A 21,572-nucleotide genomic window follows, 5' to 3' on the forward strand; every position below is an offset into this window, starting at 1 on the left:
GAATTCTGTAGGAGTCTAGGAATTTATCCTTTTCCTCGAGGTTTTGATGTTCCGTGGCATAAAGCTTCTCAAAGTACTCCCTGAGGATCCTTTGAATTTCTGTAGTTTCTGTTGTAATGACCCCCATTTCATTTCTGATTCAGTTTATTAGGGTTTTCTCTCTCCCTTTCTTGGTGAGTTTTGCTAGAGGCTTATCGATCTTGTTAATTTTCCTCGAAGAACCAGCTCTTGGTTTCATTGATCTTTCGGATTGTTTTTTGGGTTTCCATCTCGTTGATCTCTGCTCTGAGTTTTATTATTTGCTTCCTCCTGTTCGGGTTGTGCTCCTTTTGTTAGTCCTTCTCCAAGCTCTTAAACTGTGAGGTTAGGTTATTTATGTGTGCTCGCTCCTCCTTCCTGAGGAATGCTTGTAGAGCTATAAACTTTCCTCTTAACACAGCTTTTGCTGTGTCTCATAAGTTTTGGTAACTCGTGATTTCATTCGTTTCTAGGAATTTTTTGATTTCCTCTTTGATTTCCTTTCTAACCTACTCGTTGTTCAATAGCACACGTTTAATTTCCAGATGTTTGATTTAGTTTTCTGTTTTTGTGTGTGATTTACTTCTAATTTCAGCGCTTTATGTTCTGAGTAGATTGTTGACACAATCTCTATCTTCTTAATTTTATAGAGGTACGTTTTGTGGCTCAGCATGTGGTCTATCTTGGAGAATATTCCAAGCACACTTGAGAAGAATGTGCATTTAGCTTTTTGAGGATGAAGTGTCCTGTATATACTACTAAGTCCCTTTCTTCCATTGTTTCCCTCAGATGAAGTATGTCCTTGCTAAGCTTGAGTCTGGTTGATCTGTCAAGAGGTGATATAGTGGTGTTGAAGTCTCTCACTAGTATTTTGTTGCTATTGATGTCTTTCTCCAAATCTACGAGTAGTTGTTTTAAGTCCTTTGCTGGGCCCTCATTAGGTGCATATACATTTAGTATTGTAAGTTCTTCCTGTTGTACAGATCCTTTGGTCAATAAGAAATGGCCTTCACTGTCTCTTGTGACCTTCTTCACTCTGAAATCGATGTGGTCTGATATTAGATGGCTACTCCAGCTTTTTATGGGAGCTGTTTGCCTGTAGGATTGTTTTCCAGCCTTTGACTCTGAGCCTGTGTTTGCTTTGATGATTGAGATGTGTTTCTTGCAGGCAGCAGAATATTGGGTTCAATTTTCTAATCCATCCTGCCACTCTGTGTCTTTTAATTGGTGCATTTAGCCCATTGACATTGAGAGAGATTATTGTTACGGGGTTTTGTCCCATTTTTTTGGTTGTAATTTGGTGTATTTGAGGGGCCTGTCTTGTCTTTTTTTTTCATTAAATAAGGTAAAGGTAAAGGTAAAGGCCCTCCCGTTGATCGTCGATTTGCTCGAGCGGGCCCAGTAACGTCTCCATTGGAGACCTTGTTGTTACTGTGTCTGGCATATCGAATACTCTCGGTAGCTTGCCGGGCTCTCCGAGAGGGGCAGAGGAATCGAACTCGGGTCGGCTCTGTTGGCCGCTTGTAAGGCAAACGCCCTACCCGCTGTGCTATCGCTCCAGCGAATCATTAAATAATTTATTTATTTATTGAATCACTGTGGGAAAAGTTACAAATCTTTCAGGTTTAGGTCTTGGTAATGCAAATATTAAACACATTTCCCTTTACCAATACTTATTTTTCACCATGAAGAACCCCAATAAACCCCCACCCCCGTTCCACCCAATGCCTGTGAGGCAGATGAATTCTAGTTAAAACTCTGTCTACTTTGACTAGATTCATTGTTTCGATAAAAGATGCACCATTATTATTTAGAGTTTACCCCCGTCCCCCAAATCAGACATGCTGAAAAAGCATTGTGAAATGATTTGCTTTCTACAGCTGGGTTCAAGAATTAAACGATGTCGCGTGGCTGCTATTACAGCTGCGCAGTTTTGAATTTCTGCTATTTTACTTATTTACCCTGAAAGTATTTCTACTGAGAGTCAGATCATTAAGAGATTTGTTTCTGTGCTCTGGAGTCATGGCCATGCCGGAGAGCCGCTAGTGGGGTGCAACTGGTGACCTTGGTAGGGCGTGAAGGATGGGCCGGAACACCCCCCTTCCCATGAGGTTTTAGTCGCCCCATCACCCCCGGCTCATACCTGCTCTCCACAAGGCTCCCTTGTGACCTCCATCTCTTTCTTTCCAGAGGGGCCTGTCTTGTCTTAAAGTAGCCCATTTAGGGTTTTTTTGTAACCATGGTTTTGGGTCTATGAAGTTCCTGAGCTTCTGTTTGTCTGTGAAACCGTGTGTTGTTCCTTCTGTTATAAATGAGAGTCTCTTTGGGTAAAGTATTTTTGGTGAGGCATTTATTTCATTGAGTTTTTTCACTATATTCTACCACTGTTTTTGGGCCATGAGGGTTTCATCAGACAAATCAGCTGTGAATATTAAGGATGCTCCTTTTTAGGAAATTTCTTTCTCTGATCTCGCTGCTTTCAGAATTTTGTCTCTATCTAAGGTTTTGGGCATTTTGATCAGGATGTGTCTTGGGGTATTTTTATTCAGATTTCTTCCAGCAGGTACCCTTCGGGCCTTCTGAATGTGGCCACAAGTTTTCTTCATATACGGAAACATTGTAGCAATAATGTCTCTGTCTTCTTCATCAGGGTTTCCTTTCTGTCCCTCTGGGACTCCAATAATTCTTATGTTACTCCTCTTGGCTTCATCACGATCTTCTCTTGCTATCTGTTTTTTAATTGTGAGTCTCTTCCATTTTCTGCTCTTTTCTGGAGAGTCTCTGAACTTCATCTTTGACCTCACTGATTCTGTTCTCAGCAGTTGTTCCTCTGCTGCTGAGGCCTTCCACTGAGGTTTTCAATTCGCCTACCAGATTTTTCAGGTCTGACATTTTCCGTTTGCATTTTCCTCATTTTTGCCTTCAAATTCTCCTGTCTTTTATTGGCATTGCTTTCCATTGTTTCTTTCAGCTCCCTAAGCAACCTAAGTAGCTCCCTTCTGAATTCCTTGTCAGAGACGTTTCTAAAACTACAGTACTGTTGGTGTCTTCTGGGCTAACCTCTTCAATAGGAAAGTTTGGTGGGCTTTTGTGTTGCTTTACTATTGTGACCAGTGTGGTTTATACCTTCACGTTCACTGTTACTTTTCTGATTGATATGCAGAATGAAGTGAGATAGGCTTAACGAATTATTGGCTAATGTGTTTCTAGTGGTTGAGCTAACCTAGGGAAGGTTCCATCTAAGAGGGTAACTTATGGTTCCTATAGGATATGTAGTGGGAGATTCATTCTGTGGCTCCGGAAAGGGTCCCTGGCGCAGGGTGCTGGGCAGTACCTGTTTGAATGAGGAGAGAATGCCCGGAGCCATTCAGCTTTGTTTCCGCGAGATGTGCCTCAGTTGGGGATCAAAGGTCTTGAGATTCGACCTGACTCCACAAAAATACATTAAGGAAAATGTCACTGTATCACTGTCATTCCATTGATTGTTGAATTACTCTAGCAGCTGCCAATAACGTTTCTATTCCTCCCAGCCCTGAGATTTTAGCAGCGTCCTTTTACTCATCTTTTCCCAATGATTGGAGTCTCTTTCGGGGTCAGGGAAATGAGACCTGTTGTCATTATATTTTGCATACCGAATATGCCAAGAGGAACTTGCAAGGCTCTGTCTATGCGGGTAGGATACTCTTGGTAGCTTGCCAGGCTCTCCGAGAGGCATATATTTATGTATTTTTCTTTATGATTTGTTTCCTACTGTCTGAATACCATCAGATATGGTGTAGTAATTGTGGAAAATGGGTAGGAAGTGCTCAGAATGTGTTGCATGGCCGCGTGGTCCAGAGCGTGGTAGTTGTTGGGTAGTGGAAGTCAGCTGCTGGGGTGGGGTGGGAAGGGATGGGGAATGTTCTCAGCTGCCTTATAGCCTGGCGCAAAGTCTGGTGACATGGTTCTGGGAGTCTCATTTTTATACTCCCATCTGGGAGGAGCATCCTGAGTTCCTGAGGGTGGCCAATTAGGAGCTTATTTGGTTCCGGCAGGATGTCACTTATGGATGTGATCCCTGAGTCATCAGAGACTGGGGGAAACAGGCAGAGGATCTCTGTTGCAGCCGCTTTTATCACTGGGGCTTTGTCCTTGGGGAGAGAAGGCGCTGACCCCCTCGAGGACGCAGAGCTCTTAGCAGCTTGCTCCCCTCGAAAACTCTCTGTCTCTCTGGTTCCAATAAGCTCACCCACCTTGTCCTTGTTTTCCGTGGAACCCTAATAAACAAAGAAGACATCTGAGGTTCCAGACCGCACCCCGAGCTGTTCCAGGGCACGGGGCAGGGAGAAATTCTCCTTCCGCTGGCTCATGGCCACATCCGGGGGCTTCTTCCTGCTGGAGTCACAACTCCCCCGGGGCTCGGACAGGACGGGGCCTCCTAAGGGGGGCCTTCCAGCCTCCCGGGGTACCCAGGGCGGGCGCCACATGGGCCCAAAGACCCTCTACATCTCACATCCCTCAGTTCACGCCCGGGGCCCAGACCCGGAGTCCTCCAGCTGCCTGGGGCGCGCGCACACACACACACACACACACACACACACACACACACACACACACCGAGCAGCGAGGCCGTCAGCTGAAGAAGATCTCCCTGACATATCTCAGAGTGTCATCTTCCTTGGCACTTTCTTCGCAGGTAGACTCGCCAGCCCCCAGCGCCCCCCAAAGGCAGTCGGCTGCGGCCAGAGGACTGGGCGTCCGGCCCAGTGTCCTCATCCTTTCTTCTGCTGGGGGGGGGGGGGGGGATGAGGACGCTGAGTGGGTGGGGCCCAGCTAGGACTTATCAGCCTCTTCTAGGGCCTGGTGGTGCCGGGTCCGCTTCCTGCTGTCGTCCCTCAAGCAGGACCCCCAGCACCATGTCCACCAGCTCCGTCTCACTCATGCAGTACACGGTCCTCGTGGCGGGGTGTCTTGCTGCGGAGGCTGGCCGGTCTGCCTTCCTCTTCTTGGACTTTCTTGCCACTGGCGTGCTCCCCTGCGCTGTCATCCAGAGGGGAAGGACCCTCCTTTTAGGTTCAGACTCGGAGGCCAGCATCTCGCCCCTCTGGCACCAGAAGTCGAGGGGAGGGGGGAGCGCCCAGTCCTTCTGCAAATCCCTATCTCATCGCACAGCACCTGAGGTTCGGGTGGGGGGGGCGTCTGGAAAGGGTGTGTAGGGGGCAGAGGGGTGGGTTCAAATCCTGTGCTGGCCCACCGTGCGCCCTACTCCGGCCCAGGGCTCGCGCGTGCGCTTTCGGCCCAGTTCTTTTATTTAATGTAACAATGTATAGTTTCCCCAGTACTATTTATTGAAGAGATTATCCATTTTCTATTGTATGTTAGTGACTCCCTTGTCATAAATTACTTGATCACATGGGGATTATGCTTTATCTTTTTTTTTTTTCTTTTTGAGTCAGTCCTGCCGATGCACAGAACTCCCGCCTCTGCACTCAGAAATTACTCCTGGCGGTGCTCAGGGGACCATATGGGATGCTGGGATTCAAACCCAGGCCGGCTGCATGCAAGGCAAATGCCCTACCCATTGTGATATTGCTTCAGCCCCCTCCTATGCTTTATCTTATTCCCTGATACACAAGTCAGTTTTTATGCTAAGACCCAATGAATTTTATTATTGTATATGTCTTATGGGCTGGAGCGATAGCACAGCAGTAGGGCATTTGCCTTGCACGCAGCCAAACTGGCTGATCCGAGTTCGATTCCTTCGACCCTCTTGGAGAGCCCGGCAAGCTACCGAGAGTATCTCGTCTGCACGGCAGAGCCTGGCAAGCTACCCGTGATGTATTCGCTATGCCAAAACACAGTAACAACAAAGTCTCCAAAGGAGACGTTACTGGGCCTGCTCGAGCAAATTGATGAACAACGGGAGGACAGTGACAGTGACAGTATATTTCTTATAGTTTGAATATTATGTTAATCAAAGCATGTCTCCAGTTTTGTTATTTCTCAAGATTGCTTTGGCTATTTGGGCTCTTTTTAGTTTTATACAATTTTTAGCACTGTTTTTCCTATTTCTGAAAGATATACCATGGGATTTTGATAGAGCTACATTAAAATCTTTAGATTTTTTTAGATAGAATAGGCTATTAGAAAAAGATGGATGTGTATGTATGCAACATTTTGATTTCCTAGAGTCTGATATAGTCTATTTAGCTTTAGAAAACACAACAAGCAATAATTTGAAATGGCTTTGTGTTCTGTCTTTGGGAGAATTGTCATTTTTTTCCAGATCCCTATTTCTGCTGCCAGGCTATCCAGCAATCTATAAGATCAATTTTGACAAGGGTGAAATTTTTCCTATTCCTTTGATTTCTCGAATTCATGAGTGCAGTATTCACAGGAATTCAAGACTAAAAAATTTTTTCTTGTAACAGAACAAGGACTCTAAATTGCATAGAAGCAGTGTGTGACAGGCTGGAGTGAGTCTCACAATGGAGACGTTACTGGTGCCTGCTTGGTGAGTTGATGAGCAACAGAAGGACAATGCTACAGTGCTACAGTGTGTGACATATCATATGAGGCAACAACTGTACCAGAGAATTCTGGATGACCCTATAGATGTGGTGCAGATCATGGGCAACGTCCCTCCGAGAGCAGTACAACCTACACAACTTTAGATGTAACTCAGTAAGCATGAGAGGAGAATAGGTTGTGTAGAGGACCCTGGAGAGGGATATACGAACCACAAGAGTGTTATTATCCTTTTTTATTATCCCTCCAGGTGGCCAGTCTAGACTGGCAACTAGCACAGACCTTAATCAGCAAATGGTAATGATTGCCTCCATGAAATACTTTGTAGAAGAAAAGAAGGTAATAGTTGTCAAAGCTGTTAGAAATCCTTGATGACAAAAAATGCATTTTTAATAACTTTGCTCTGAACACTTATTGAACAGAGTGTAGTGAAGTGCCCAATAGTGTGAAGGACTTAGCATGAAAGTCTAGCAGATTAAAGAAAATGTAGCAAATTAGCCTGGAGTTAACATGAATTTGTCAGGTTATTGGTAGCAGAAGCAGGAAAGGCAGCAAAGAGTTTACAGTGCTGAGATTCTGGTAGGCCCTTTCTTGAAAAATTAGTTAGTGGAAGTTTATTTGAAATACTTGAGAACAGAGAGAGTTAGAAGCTATATTATGGTAATGACAACCAATGAGGAGACAGGAAGAAATCTCTGATGAATTTATTGCCTTAAACGTGTTCAAAACTATCCTGATGAGATTGAATATGAGCAGGTAGAAACGTATATACTCTCATTCTCTCCATATATTCCATAAAGAGTTGGTATGATCTTTTGCTTAAAAGAAGGAAAAAAGTCAGCAAAAAATAAAAATGTGAAATAACAGCAATTTACCTGATATTAGGTTAATTGAACAAACCAACAAAGTTTGTAAATAAATTTGTAGATTACACTGCTAAAAAGTATTTTTGTCAATAATAAAAATTTATTTTACTTTTTAATAAAATATTTTAGAAATTATCACATAAAAATTTTGATTTTCTTTTTTATTTCCTTAAATTTTTATTAGTGAAACACCATGAGGTACAATTGTAGACTTACAAATTTTTGTGCTTGGGTTTCAGTTATACAATGATCGAATACTCATCCCTCCACCAGTGCCCATTCTCCACCACCACCAGTCCCAGTATCCCTCCCACTCCCCTTCCCCCATCCTACCCTACCACTGTGGCAGGGCATTCCCTTTTGTTATCTCTCTCCTTTTGAGTGCTGTGGTTTGCAAAAGAGACATTGAGTGGCAATCTTATTCGTACTATAGTCTACTCTCATCAGGCATTTCCCATCCTGAGAGGAACCTTCCAACACCCTTTATTTGGTGCTCCCTTCTCTATCTGAGCTGCCATTTCCCCTTGCGTGTGCAGCTGTCCTCAGGGCCATGGAGTAATCTTCCTGGTATTTATCTTGGCTATTCTTGGGTGTTAGTCTCCTATTTTGTTGCTATATGTTACCCAGAAGGGCTGGAGCAATAGCACAACGGTAGGGCGTTTGCCTTGCACGCAGCCAACATGGCCGACACGAGTTCGATTCCTCCGCCCCTCTCGGAGAGCCCGGCAAGCTACCGAGAGTATCTCGCCCACACGGCAGAGCCTGGCAAGCCACCCGTGATGTATTCGATATGCCAAACACAGTAACAACAAAATCTCCAGTGGAGACGTTACTGGGCCCGCTCGAGCAAATCGATGAACAACGGGAGGGCCTTTACCTTTTACCTTTATGTTACCCAGATGAATGCAATATTTCTATGTCTATCCATCTCTTTCTGACTCATTTCACTTTTTATCATACTTTCCATGGAGTACCACTCGTATGTAAATTTCATGACTTCATCCTTTATGACAGCTACATAGTATTCCATTGTGTAGATGTATCAAAGCTTCTTTAACCAGTCATCTGTTCTGGGGCACTCAGGTTTTTTTCCAGATTCTGGTTATTGTAAAGAGTGTTGCAATGAACAGACAACTGTAGATGTCGCTTAGACTGTACTTTTTTGCCTCTCCAGGGTATATTCCCAGGAGTGGAATTGCTGGGTCAAATGGGAGTTCAATTTCTAACTTTTTGTGAATCGTCCATACTGTTTTTCAGAAAGGCTGCATCAGTCGGCATTCCCACCAGCAGCGAAGGAGGGTCCCTTTCTCGCTACATCCGTGCCAGCACGGGTTTCTTTTGTTCTTTAGGATGTGGGCCAGGCTCTGTGGTGTGAAATGATATCTCATTGTTGTTTTGATCTGCATCTCCCTGATGATTAATGACGTAGAGCATTTTCTCATGTGTCTTTTAGCCATTCGGATTTCATCCTTGATGAAGTTTCTGTTCATTTCATCGCCCCATTTTCTGATAGGGTTGGATGTTTTCTTCTTGTGGAGTTCAACCAGTATTTTGTATATCCTTGATATCAACCCCTTGTCAGATGTGTATTTGGCAAATATTCTTTCCCATTCTGTGGACTGTCTTTCTATTTTGGTCACTGTTTCTTTTGAGGTGCAGAAGCTTCTTAGTTTAAGATAGTCCCATTTGTCTATATCTGTTTTCACTTGCTTGGCCAGTGGCATGACGTCTTTGAAGATACCATTAGCTTCAATGTCATGGAGGGTTTTGCCAACTTTGTCTTCAATGTACCTTATGGATTCTGGTCTGATGCTGAGGTCTTTAATCCATTTTGATCATACTTTTGTACATGGTGTTAGGCAGAGATCTGAGCCCATTTTTTTGCATGTAGCCTTCCAGCATAATTTATTAAAAAGGGTTTCCTTACTCCACTTCACATTTCTTGCTCCTTTATCAAAGATTAGGTGATCACATGTTTGGGGGTGATGTCAGTATATTCAACACTGTTCCATTGTTCTGCTTTTCTACTTTTGTTCCAGTACCATGCTGTTTTAATTATTACTGCTTTGTAGTAGAGTTTGAAGTTAGGGAGATTGATGATTCCCATTTACTTTTTCAAGAATTGCTTTAGCTATACGTGGGGGCTTATCATTCTATATAAATTTCAGGAGTATTTGCTCCAGTTCTTTGAAGAATGTCATGGGTATCCTAATTGGGATCGCGTTGAATTTGTTCAGTGCTTTGGGAAGTATTGCCATTTCGACAATGTTAATCCTCCCGATCCATGAACAAGTGATTATTTTTCCATTTATTTGTGTCTTCTTTTATTTCCTGAAGCAGCGTTTTGTAGTTTTCTTTGTACAGGTCCTTTACTTCTTTAGTTAAGCTAATTTCTAGGTAGTTGAATTTCTGGGGCACAGTTGTGAACGGGATTGTTTTCTACATGTCGTTTTCTTCTCTCTCACTATTTGAATTTAGGAAAGTTATGGAATCTTGGGTATTGATTTTACAGCCTGCAACTTTACTATACAGATCTATTGTTTCTAGGAGTTTCTTGGTGGAGGTTATAGGTTCTGTAAGTATAGTATCATATTATCTGCGAATAGTGAGAGCTTGACTTCTTCCTTTCCTCCTAGGATGCCCTTAATATCTTTTTCTTGTCTAATTGCTATTGCAAGTACTTCCAGTACTATATTGAACAGTAGTGGAGAGAGTGGGCATCCTTGTCTCGTCCCTGATCTTAAGGGGAAGGCTCTTAGTTTTTCCCCATTGAGGATTATGCTTGCTGTAGCCTTGTGGTAGATGGTTTTAACTATATTGAGGAACGTGCCCTCTATCCCCAATTTGGCGATGGTTTTCATCATAAACAGGTGCTGGATCTTTTCAAATGCTTTCTCTGCATCTATTGATATGATTATATGATTTTTATCTTTTTTTGTTGATATGTTGGATTAAGTTGATTGATTTCCGAATGTTAAATCTTCCTTGCATCCCCGGGATGAATCCCACTTGGTCTTGGTGTATGATCTTTTTGATGAGTTTTTGAATTCTATTTGCTAGTATTTTGTTGAGAATCTTTGCATCGTGTTCATCAGGGATATAGGCCTATAATTTTCTTTTTTTGTGGTGTCTTTGTTTCCTTTTGGTATTAGGGAGATATGGACTTCATAAAAACTATTTGGGAGGATTTCCATTTTTTTCAATATTATCAGAAGAACTGGTAATAGGTCTTCTTTAGATGTTTGAAAAAATTCGCTAGTGAATCAATCTGGCCCTGGGCTTTTGTTTTGGGGAAGACTTTTGATTACAGTTTCAATTTCCTTGATGTTAATAGGTCTATTCAGGTACTCTATATCTTCTTGATTCAACTTCGGGAGATTGTAGGAGTTCAGGAATTTTTATCCATTTCTTCTAGGTTCTCATATTTCGTGGCATACAGACTTTCAAAGTAGCCTCTGATGATCTTTTGAATTTCTTGGTTTCTGTTGTGATATCCTCATTCTCATTTATTATTTGGTTTATTAGGGTTCTCTCTCTGTTTCTTTCTGAGTGTTGTTGTTAGTGGTTTATCTATCTTATTTATTTTCTTGAAGAACCAACTCTTAGTTTCATTGATCTTTCGGATTGTTTCTTTGGTTTCCATGTCGTTGATTTCTGCTCTAAGTTTTATGATCTCTTTCCTTCTGCCTACTTTGGGCTCCTTCTGTTGATCCTTTTCTAGGATCTTAAGCTGTGAAGTCAAGTTGTTTATGTGCATCCTTTCTTCCATCTTGAGGTATGATTGCAGATCTATAAATTTTCCCTCTTAATACGGCTTTCACTGCATCCCATAAGTTCTGGTAGCTCATGTCTTCATTCTCATTTGTTTCCAGGTATTTTTTTATTTTGTCCTTGACTTCCTTCCTGATCCATTCGTTGCTCAGCATCGAGTTGTTTAGTTTCCAGGTGTTTGATTTGGTTCTCCGTGTCTGTGTGAGATTCATTTCTATTCTCAGTGCATCGTGGTCTGAAAAGATTGTTGGTAGTATTTCTATCTTTCTGATTCTACTGAGGTATGTTTTGTGGCCTAGCACATGGTCCATTTTGGAAAATGTTCCATGCACACTGGAGAAGAATGTGTATTCTTTCTTTTTGGGGTGTAAAGCCCTGTACAGATCTATAAGTGCTTTCTCTTCTAGTTCTTCTTTCAAAGCCAATGTTTCCTTACTGAGTTTTGTTCTTGTTGATCTATACAGAGGTGATAGGGCGATGTTGAAGTCTCCAGCTCCTATTGTGTTGCTAGCAAGATCCTCCATAAAATCTGTTAGGAGTTGTTTCAAGTATTTAGCTGTTCCCTCGCTTGGTGCGTATACATTTAAGAGTGTGATTTCTTCCTGTTGTAAGTATCCCTTGATGAAGAGAAAGTGCCCTTCGCTGTCCTTCTAAACTTTTTCAACGTGAAATTAATGTTGTCGGATACTAGTATGGCCACCCTACCTTTTTTGAGGGAGTTGTTTGCTTGCAGGATTGTTTTCCATCCCTTTACTTTGAGTCTGTTTTTGCTCTGATTGTTCAGATGAGTTTCTTGTAGACAGCAGAATGTTGGTTTCTGTTTCTGGATCCATTTTACCACTCTGTGTCTCTTGATTGGTGCATTTAGGCTGTTGACATTAACGGAGATTATTGTCGTGGGATTTTGTGCCATGTTTCTGTAGGTGCTGGTTGTGTTTCTAAGTGTTTTCCTTGTTATCCTACAGGAGCCCCTTTAACCCTTCTTTTAGTTTTGGTTTTGAGTCTATGAAGTTCCTGAGCTGTTGTTTATCTACAAAATGATGTATAGTTCTATCGAGTTTGAGTGAGAGTTTAGCTTGATAAAGTATTCTTGGTGAGGCATTTATTTCATTGAATTTTTTCACCATATCCCACCATTGCCTTCGGGCTTGAAGGGTTTCCTCTGATAGGTCTGCTGTAAATCTAAGGGGTGCTCCTTTGAACGTGATTTCCTTCCTTGACCTTGCTGCTTGTAGTATTTTGTCTCTGTCCACAGCATCCATTGTTCTGACTATGATATGCCTTGGATTCTTTTAATTATTAGGGTCTCTTTTAGCTGGCACCCTTCTGGCTCCTTGGATCTGGATGTTTGCATTCTTTAACTCTTGGAACTTTTTGGCAATGATTTTTTTGACTGTGGCTTTTTCATTGGGATTGCCTCCATGCCCTTCTGGTACTACAATGATTCTAATGTTGTTTCTCTTGTCATCATCCCCTAGGTCTCTCTGAATCTCCTAGGAGCCATTTTGAGATCTTTTTCCATTGCTTGTTTTCCCCTATGGGATTTCTGTTTCTCATCTTCAAGCTCACTGATCCTCTCTTCAGCTACACTTATCCTATTGCTAAGGGCATTTACTGAGTTTTTAATTCCATGTACCGAGTCCTTTATCTGTGACACTTCTTTCTGTTGTTTTTTTGTTTCTGCTCTCATTTATCCTGTATTTTCTTGAATTACGTTTCTATTGTTTCTTTCACTCCTTCTTTTAGTTTTCTGGATATCTCTTCCATTGATTCTTTGAGTAGGTCCTTGAACATCGTCTGCATTTTGTCCTGGAGTTCGTTATCGGAGAGAGCATATTTGTTTGCGACCCCAGTTGAGGGTTTGGGAATCTTTTCTTCGTCTTCACCTTGTAGTGGAAAGTTGCTTTGTTTCTTCATGTTGTTTTGTTTGTCTAGTGGTAAACCCCTGGAATTCACCAGCACTGTTGACTGTTATTGTGGGAAAGGATTCTGGATAAGGCCGGTTGCTGGAGGACACCATTCTCTCTTTCTAGGGTCTGAGCATCTTTTCTGGGATTTCTTTCTCTGGCTTATGACGGGTATCTAGTGAAGGTTTGTAGGAGGTGTTCTATATAGTTTCTATTGTGCATTGGTCTTTTGTTAGACTTGGAGTAGGCCAGTGGATTATTATTGTATTGTAGTGTAGGTGGTCGGAATTTTTTCCCACAGAATTAGATGTCAAGGGCTGGGGTAAGTGTCCAGAGTGCTGAGGGTGGGAAATATAACTGCGGGTGCGGGAGCGACCAGCGCTCTGGAGAAGGCCACACCCACTTTGGGGAGGCCACTACCACTTGCAATGGACACCACGTTCCTACAGTAATGATCACGTCCCTAGCAGTCCAGACGCTATTCCACAGAACTGTTGGGAGGGGGGGCACAGCGATTACATGGACCTGCGCTCCCTGCGGAAGTGGCTTGAGCTGCTGGGGGAGCCCCTGCCTGGGGCTGGCGAAAATTTGATTTTCTAGAACAGATAGAATTGACTTTCTACTCCTTAAATAAATACATTATTGATGGCACAAATTTAAAGGTTAAATATATACATTGAAATATTTGGAGGAGAGCTAACCAACTTTTTCAATTAATTTAATGAGATTTTTTTTTTAGGCTGTAATCAAAAGTACCTCCAAAATTTTAAACATGTATTTATTTGTCTTACATTAATATTCTTATATGTGTATCTTTTAGTTTTTATCATTAATATTTCTTTAACAATTTCACATGTTATTTTTACTTTTATTACTTATTCCTATAAATATGAACATTATAGGTATATTTATATCTATAGGACAAGTTCACTTCCAGATAAAAGGAAATACAATTAAAGAAATTCACCTTCTACCATCTCTTTCCTATGAAGGAAGTCAGAAATATTTCCTTATTTATTTATATTTGGTCCCAAGATATTCAGTCAGGCTGAATATCTTGTGTAAATATATTTGTAGGTTACATCTCTAAAAAGTATTTTTTGTGTTGGTAGTTTCACACTGTGAATTCTCGGTTTTCTGCCCAGTTCTCTGTGATAGAGGCAAACTCATCATACAGTTCTCTAACTATGAGATTTTGGTCAGAGTCCATTGATGAGAACAACAAAAGGAGATAAGACACTATCCTGTTTCCTCTCTGCTATAAACTAGATTATCTAGCTATAGGCACATTCTTTCACTTAATCACTTAACTTCCCGTTAGTCGTCGATTTGCTCGAGCGGGCGCCAGTAATGTCTCCATTTGTCCCTGTCGCGTGCTAGTGTAGCCCAACGGCATCTGTTCGCTCCGGGAACATGAAGAGCCTCAAACCGATCGTTCATTATCTTGACAAAGAAGTCTGACCATCTGGTAGGTGGGCGGCCACGCGGTCTTTTGACATCCCGTGGAATCCAGTCGGTAACAGCTCTAGTCCAGCGGTCATCTTTAAATCTCATTACGTGACCAGCCCATCTGATTTTCGACACCTTGGCAAATGAGACAGCGTCCCTGATTCTTGATCGTCGACGGATGTCAGAACTCCGGATTCTTTCTCTCATTTGAGTGAAACGTGATATTCCAAGCATAGCTCTTTCTATTCTTCTTTGGGAGACCTGAATAGCATTCTCATCTTCTTTGCGTAGGGCCCAGGTCTCTGAGGCATATGTTAATGCAGGAAGAACAGTGGAATCAAAGAGATGTGCCCAGAGCCGGAAGGTTCTTCGTCCTCTTAGCTATTTCTTCGACGTTCTTGAAGGCGTTCCAAGCCGCTCTCTTTCTCCTGCGCAACTCGGATGCCAGGTCATTTGTCATGTTGACCTCTCAACCTAGGTACACATAGCTGTTGCATTCGGAGATGGTTGTTCCGTTGAGAGCGAATGGGGCATCAGGAACGAGGCTGTTTCTCATAAACATTGTCTTCGTAAGATTCAGCTGTAGTCCTACCTTTCCACACTCACGGTCAAAGTCGGCCAGCATTTGTGCCGCTTGGCTGATGTTTGGTGTTATTAAAACAATGTCATCAGCAAAGCGGAGGTGGTGTAGTTGCCGACCATCTATCTTCACTCCCATTCCTTCCCATTCCAGTCGCTGCATGATGTTCTCGAGGGTGGCACTGAAGAGTTTCGGTGAAATGGTGTCACCCTGCTGCACTCCTCTCTTGACATCAACGATCACTTCTTTGTAGAATGGTGAGATCCTGGTAGTGAATCCGCAATACAGCTCACGGAGGATCCTGATGTATTGGGCTTGAATGCCCTGATTGGCTAGGGCTTCAATGACCGCTTCCGTCTCAACAGAATCAAAGGCCTTCTTTAAATCAATGAACGTTAAACAGAGCGGCATCTTGAACTCCTGAGAAACCTCAATGAGCTTGGTTATTGTGTGGATATGGTCGATGGTGCTGAATCCTTTGCGGAACCTGGCTTGCTCGCATGGTTGTCCTTCATCTAGTGTTCTGCCAATCCTATTTAGGATGACTCGAGTGAACAAGTTGTAGATGACAGACAATAGGCAGATCGGGCGATAGTTGCCAATGTCATGGATGTCTCCCTTCTTGAACAGTAGTACGGTCTTGCTGGTTTTCCATTGGGACGGAACCTTGCATTCAGACAGGTAGCGAGTGAAGCACCGAGCCAGTGTATTGATGAGTACTGACGGCAGGTTCTTCAGGTGTTCAGGTCTGACCTTGTCTGGGCCGGGTGCTGTTTGTTTCTTTACCGACGAAATGGCGTGTCGGATTTCGGAAGGGAGAACATTGGGAATGACATATCCATCCTGTGGAATTTGGTATGTCGGCAAGTGGACATGGCTATCGAAGAGATTTGAGTAGAAGTCATGGATAGTCTTCTCCATTGCCGTTCTGGAGGATGTGATGGATCCATCAGGACGTTGGAGGGCAGTCATCTTGGTCTTGTAGTTGGTGAAGGACAGGCGGGTGTTAGGAATACTTTTCCTGGCTTCTGCCGCATCTACCAGTACTTCTGCTCTTCTCTCTTTGAGGTCTTCCTTTATCGCATCTCTGCACTGCTTTGCGAGCTCAGACATTAGCTTGCGATTGCCTGAGGCATGCGCCAAACCACGCTGGCGAATTAGCTCAAGAGTTTTCGAAGATAGGCGATTTTTTGTGGCTATCTCTCTATTGGCATTCCTCGAACATAGTACCAAAGAGTTCCCAGTTGGTGATCATTCTGGGAGTTCTCTTTTTGAACTTTGCAGCCCTTTCTCCCTGCTCTGTGAAGTAGAATTTTGCACGAAGGAGACGGTGGTCCGATCCCATTTGAAATTTTGGGACAACAATGACATCAGTCAGGCAAAACCGTCGATTGAATATGATGTGGTCTATTTCGTTGTGGAATCGTCCACCGGGAGACTCCCATGACCAACGTTTAGATTCGGCCTTCTGGAACTGTGAGTTACCATGGATGGTCTTGGTCGACATGATGAACTCAGACAGTCTCTCACCCTGTTCGTTCCATTCTAGGCCATGGGTCCCGATGTGAAGTTCTTCAGCTGATCTTCTCGGTCCTATCTTGGCATTAAAATCACCCACAACGATCTTGTAGAAGGTGTGGTCTTCTTTATAGAACTTCTCTAGCTCCATGTAGAACTTCTCGATTTCTCTTTCATCATAATGAGATGTTGGTGCGTAGACAACGAAGATAGAAACTGCAGGCAGTGAGCCACATCTATTCAAATGTAAACGTCCGATTCGGGTTGTTAGGCATTCGAATGAATCAATGCTCTTGGCCAAGTTTGTGTTGACAAGGACACCTACGCCTCCAACACCTCTTTTATCGCATGTTCCGAGGAACAATTCTTCTCCAGTGTCGAAAACGGCATGGTGAGATTCGTGCCTTCTTGTCTCGGTCAGACCAATGATGTCGTACTTGATCATTCGCACTTGTACCATTGGGTCCTCGATGGATGCATCTGATGCTAGCGTGCATGCATTGAAAGTACAGACGATCATTTTTGTCTTCCTTCGTTGTGGCAGCCTAGGTCGGCCTTGAGATTTTGTCGGCCTCTACTTTCTCATCCTTCTCAGTGCTGCCATGTCGGTGAAGCCTTCAGGGTCAGGTCTCATTCACATTCTTTCATAACAAGAAATTTATTGGGTGAGCTTCACTTGATTGACCAAATTTTCATTTAGGCACTGGTATCACTATTTGATCGCTTTATCCCATCAAACTTTTGTATGCTACCATCTCCACTCTAGACGCTAAATACATCAATACCCCAGTTCATTTAATCCCATTCCTCTTTTCAATTGAAACCTTTTACTTATTTCCATTTGAAATTGACGTACTGGCTATTGGTAGGTAATAAAACATTAGAATATAATGAAAGCCACATGACAGGAAGAGAGACATATAATTGCTGAAATACTTTATTTGTTGATGTGCAAGTTAGACTCAAGTTGATTCTAATGAATTAACTAAAGTGCATTTCTCTTAAAAGCTCAGAATAGTTTGAAAAAATAACATTTTTTTATATCTTCAACCAAACCAAGAACTTATCTTATTCCAAACACTTTGAATAAATGATTTTGTTGTAGTTTGAATGGTAGTCGTAGTTGTAGTTTGGGGAGTGGTACTGGGCAATGCAGTAGAGGGAGAATTGGTTGTACTCGTGGTGGTGGGTTTAGTTGGAGTGGGGGTGATTTCTGTGGTGGTGGGTTCTGTGGTAGTAGTGGGTTCTGTGGAAGTGGTGATTTCTGCGGTGGTGGTAGGTTCAGGGGAAATGGTGGTAATTTCTACTGTAGTGGTGGGTTCAGGGGAGGTGGTGGTTTCTGGAGTGGTAGCAGGTTCTGTGGAAGCAGTGGTGGTTTCTGCTGTAGTGGTGGATTCAGGAGAAGTGGTGGTTATCTCTATTGTAGTGGTGGGTTCTGTGGAAGTGGTGATTTCTGCAGTGGTGGTGGGTTCAGGAGAAGTGGTGGTTTCTGCAGTGGTGGTGGGTTCAGGGGAAGTGGTGATTTCTGCAGTGGTAGTGGGTTCAGGGGAAGTGGTTGTTTCTGGGATGGTAGTGGGTTCTGTGGGAACAGCCATAGTTTCCACTGTAGTGCTGGATTCAGGGGCAATGGTGGTGATTTCTACTGTAGTGGTGGGTTCAGGGGAAGTAGTGGTTGCTGCGGTGGTAGTGGCTTCAGGAGAAGTGGTGGTAATTTCTGCTGTAGTGGTGGGTTCAGGGGACGTGGTTGTTTCTGGGGTGGTAGTCGGGTCTGTGGGAGCAGAGGTGGTTTCCGCTGTAGTGGTGGATTCAGGGGAAGTGGTGGTAATTTCTACTCTCGTGGTGGGGTCAGGGGAAGTGGTGGTTGCTGGGGTGGGGGCGGGTTCTGTGGAAGTCGTGATCATTACTTCCGTGTTGCACATAGGCGTAATTACTGTTGTAGTCGGTTCAGGGGAAGTAGTGATTTCTGCAGTGGTGGTGGTGTCTACTATAGTGGTGGGTTCAGGAGAAGTGGTGATTTCTTCTGTAGTGGTTGGTTTAGGGGATGTGGTAGTTGTTGTGTTGGTGGTGGGTTCTGTGGAAGTAGTGATTGTTACCATGGTGGTAGTTGAAGTTGTTGTTGTGGGTTTTGTGGAAGTGGTGGTTGCTTTTGTTGTGGTGATTGGTTTTTTAGTGGTAGTGGTTTTAGGGGTGGTTGGTTTAATTGCAGGTCTAGGATTAGGTAATGGAGGTCTAATCGGATATACAAAGGGTGGTTGAGGCACCCTAATAGGTCCTGTAGGGTAAGGAAATGGTTGGACTGGTGGATAACCAGGGTAGGGCTGTGGTTGTCTAACAGGATACACTGAATTAGGTGGAATGCGAACTGGGTAGGGAGGAGGAGGGGGAGGAGGAGGACGATATCCTGATGGATAGGGAGGAGGAGGAGGAGGACGATATCCTGATGGATAAGGAGGAGGAATTCGTCCGGGTTGACCAATAGGGGCAGGAGGAGGAGGAGGGGGTGGAGGAGGAAGAACAGGTCTTGGGGGAACAAAAGGGGCAGGAAGACGAGGAGGTGGAGGAGCAATGTTTCTTGGTGGACTAATTGCGACAGGAGGAGGAACCACGCCTCTTGGTGGACCAGGAGGGGCAGGAGGAGGCGGTGGTGGAGCACGTGCTCGAGGGCCAGGAGGTGGAAGTGGATGTGGTGGAACTGGTCCGGGTGGAGCCCTTCTTGGCTGGTAGTTTGGAGGAGGCGGGAACGGTCTATGAGGTGGAGGTGGTCCCCTGACAACTCTTTGACCTTCACTGGGCTGTGGAGATAAAAGAAAAAAAAGCAAAAAAATAAAAACAACCAGAAAACCCCCAGATGGTATAGTAACATGGAAATTAAATGAGTCCACCGAACTGTTTCTTAGTGCTAAGCATATGTTGTAGAAAATAATGTTAAAAATTACAACTTTACAGAAAATTGCTGACTTCCATCATGTTTATCTTTTCCTATTCTCTTAATATAGTTTCATGACCACTAGATTTTTCCTATACTGACAAAAGATAGTAAGCCACAAGATGATGTCTTCTTGGGGTCTGCACCTGTAGCTCTCTCATTCATTGTTGGAATGCTGATTGGACCAGGCTTATTTGAAAACAATATGGCATTCCACCAAAAAACTTGATATTGAGGTTCCATACGATTCAGCAATACCACTTCTGGGAATATTACCGGGGGCCCAAAACATGCAGCAGAAATGCTGTCTGGACATTTACGTTCTTTCAGCTCTATTCACAATAGTCAGACAATAGCCAGAATCTGACAACAACCCGAGTTCCCAAGAACAGATGCCTGGTTAGAGAAACTATGGAACATCTACGAAATAGAATACTACACAGCTGTTACGAAAAAAAGTTCTGTAATTTGCTTATAAATGGATGGACATGGAGAGTACCATGCTGAGTGAAATGAGTCAGAAGGAGAAGGACTGACATAGAATGAATTTTATATATTTGTGGTATGTAAAAAAACATAATATGAGACTAATACCCAAGGGCACTAGAAATAAAGATTGGCCCATGGTTGGAAGCCTGTCTCAAGTGCTGTGGTGGGGGGTTGGGGGAAGGTAGTTGAAATAGAGAAGGGATGACTATGACAAATGTAGTTGGAAAGGATCACTCTGGATTAGAGCTGTGTACTGAAAATAGGTAAAGGAACAAACGTGATAACTTCTCAGTATCTGCATTGCAAACGAGAGAGAGAGAGAGAGAGAGAGAGAGAGAGAGAGAGAGAGAGAGAGAGAAAGAGAGACAGGAGAGAGAGAGACAGAGACAGAGAGAGAGAGAAGGAAAGTGCCTACCATAGAGATAGACTGGGATGGGTGGTAGAGAAACAGGGACGGTGGTAGTGGGAAATGTACACTGGTGGGAGTATGGGTGTTGGGAACATTGACTGAAACCTGACAGTGAACAGCTTTATAATTGTGCATTTCATGGAGATTCAATTAAGAAAAAAGTATTATGGATATTTAAAATAAGATACGGATATTTTGAAAGTGTGTGGTGGATCAAATAAGTTAATTATTTTTAAATGTCTTTGAACCATTTTTATGGTGAAGATAAATGGCAGTGAATTGACATTTTTTTGGAAGGGAAGCTCTAAGCAGTATTAAGGGTGACTGAGGATCACTTCTGGGTCATTCAGCCAACTGGTTCAGACAATTGAATGCTTGGGCTTGGTGGTGCTGGGGATCACAAGGGCTGTACTAACAGTGTTTTTAGGCTTCCAGGATCACACCTACTGGTTCTGGAGACCATGCAGTGCCAGAAATAGAACTGGCATTTCTGCACATGCAAGGCATTATGCTCCTGACCCCTGAATTGTGTATTATTATCCTGAGTTATACATGTAGGCGCTTATGGAATTTTAATTTTATTGGTTTTTTTTTCTTTTTTTTTTTGCTTCTTGGGTCACACCTGGCATTGTACAGGGTTACTCCTGGTTCTGTACTCAGGAATCACTCCTGGTGGTGCTCAGGGGACCATATGGTATGCTGGTAATTGAAACTGGGTTAGCTCCGTGCAAGGCAAATGACTTATGAGCTGTAGTGTCGCTCCAGCCCCGAAATTTTAATTTTATAATGAAAGCTTAATTTTCATTTTTCCTTGCTGCTTCATTTTATGATGATCTTAGATAATCTGTCATAAATGCTACATCTTTGAATTATTTTTTAAATGTATAGACAGCATATTAGTATTCAGTTTTCCAGTTCTATGTTACAATAGGTGCTCTTTTAATACTTATGTGGTAAACTAATTCTGGCTGCATCTAGGATTGATGACAAAGTTCGAAGTAGAACTGGTTCTCTTTTTTCTCAGACATCTTCTCTTCATCTTAAAAGTTAGATCAATACTCAAAAGTTGGACGTCTTAGGAGTTACTATTTTCATGGTCATGAGCTTAGTATAGGAATATGAGAAAACTAGA

The sequence above is a fragment of the Sorex fumeus genome, unplaced genomic scaffold (genome assembly GCF_029834395.1).
Source record: "Sorex fumeus unplaced genomic scaffold, SorFum_2.1 ptg000013l, whole genome shotgun sequence".
Classification (NCBI taxonomy): domain Eukaryota; kingdom Metazoa; phylum Chordata; class Mammalia; order Eulipotyphla; family Soricidae; genus Sorex; species Sorex fumeus.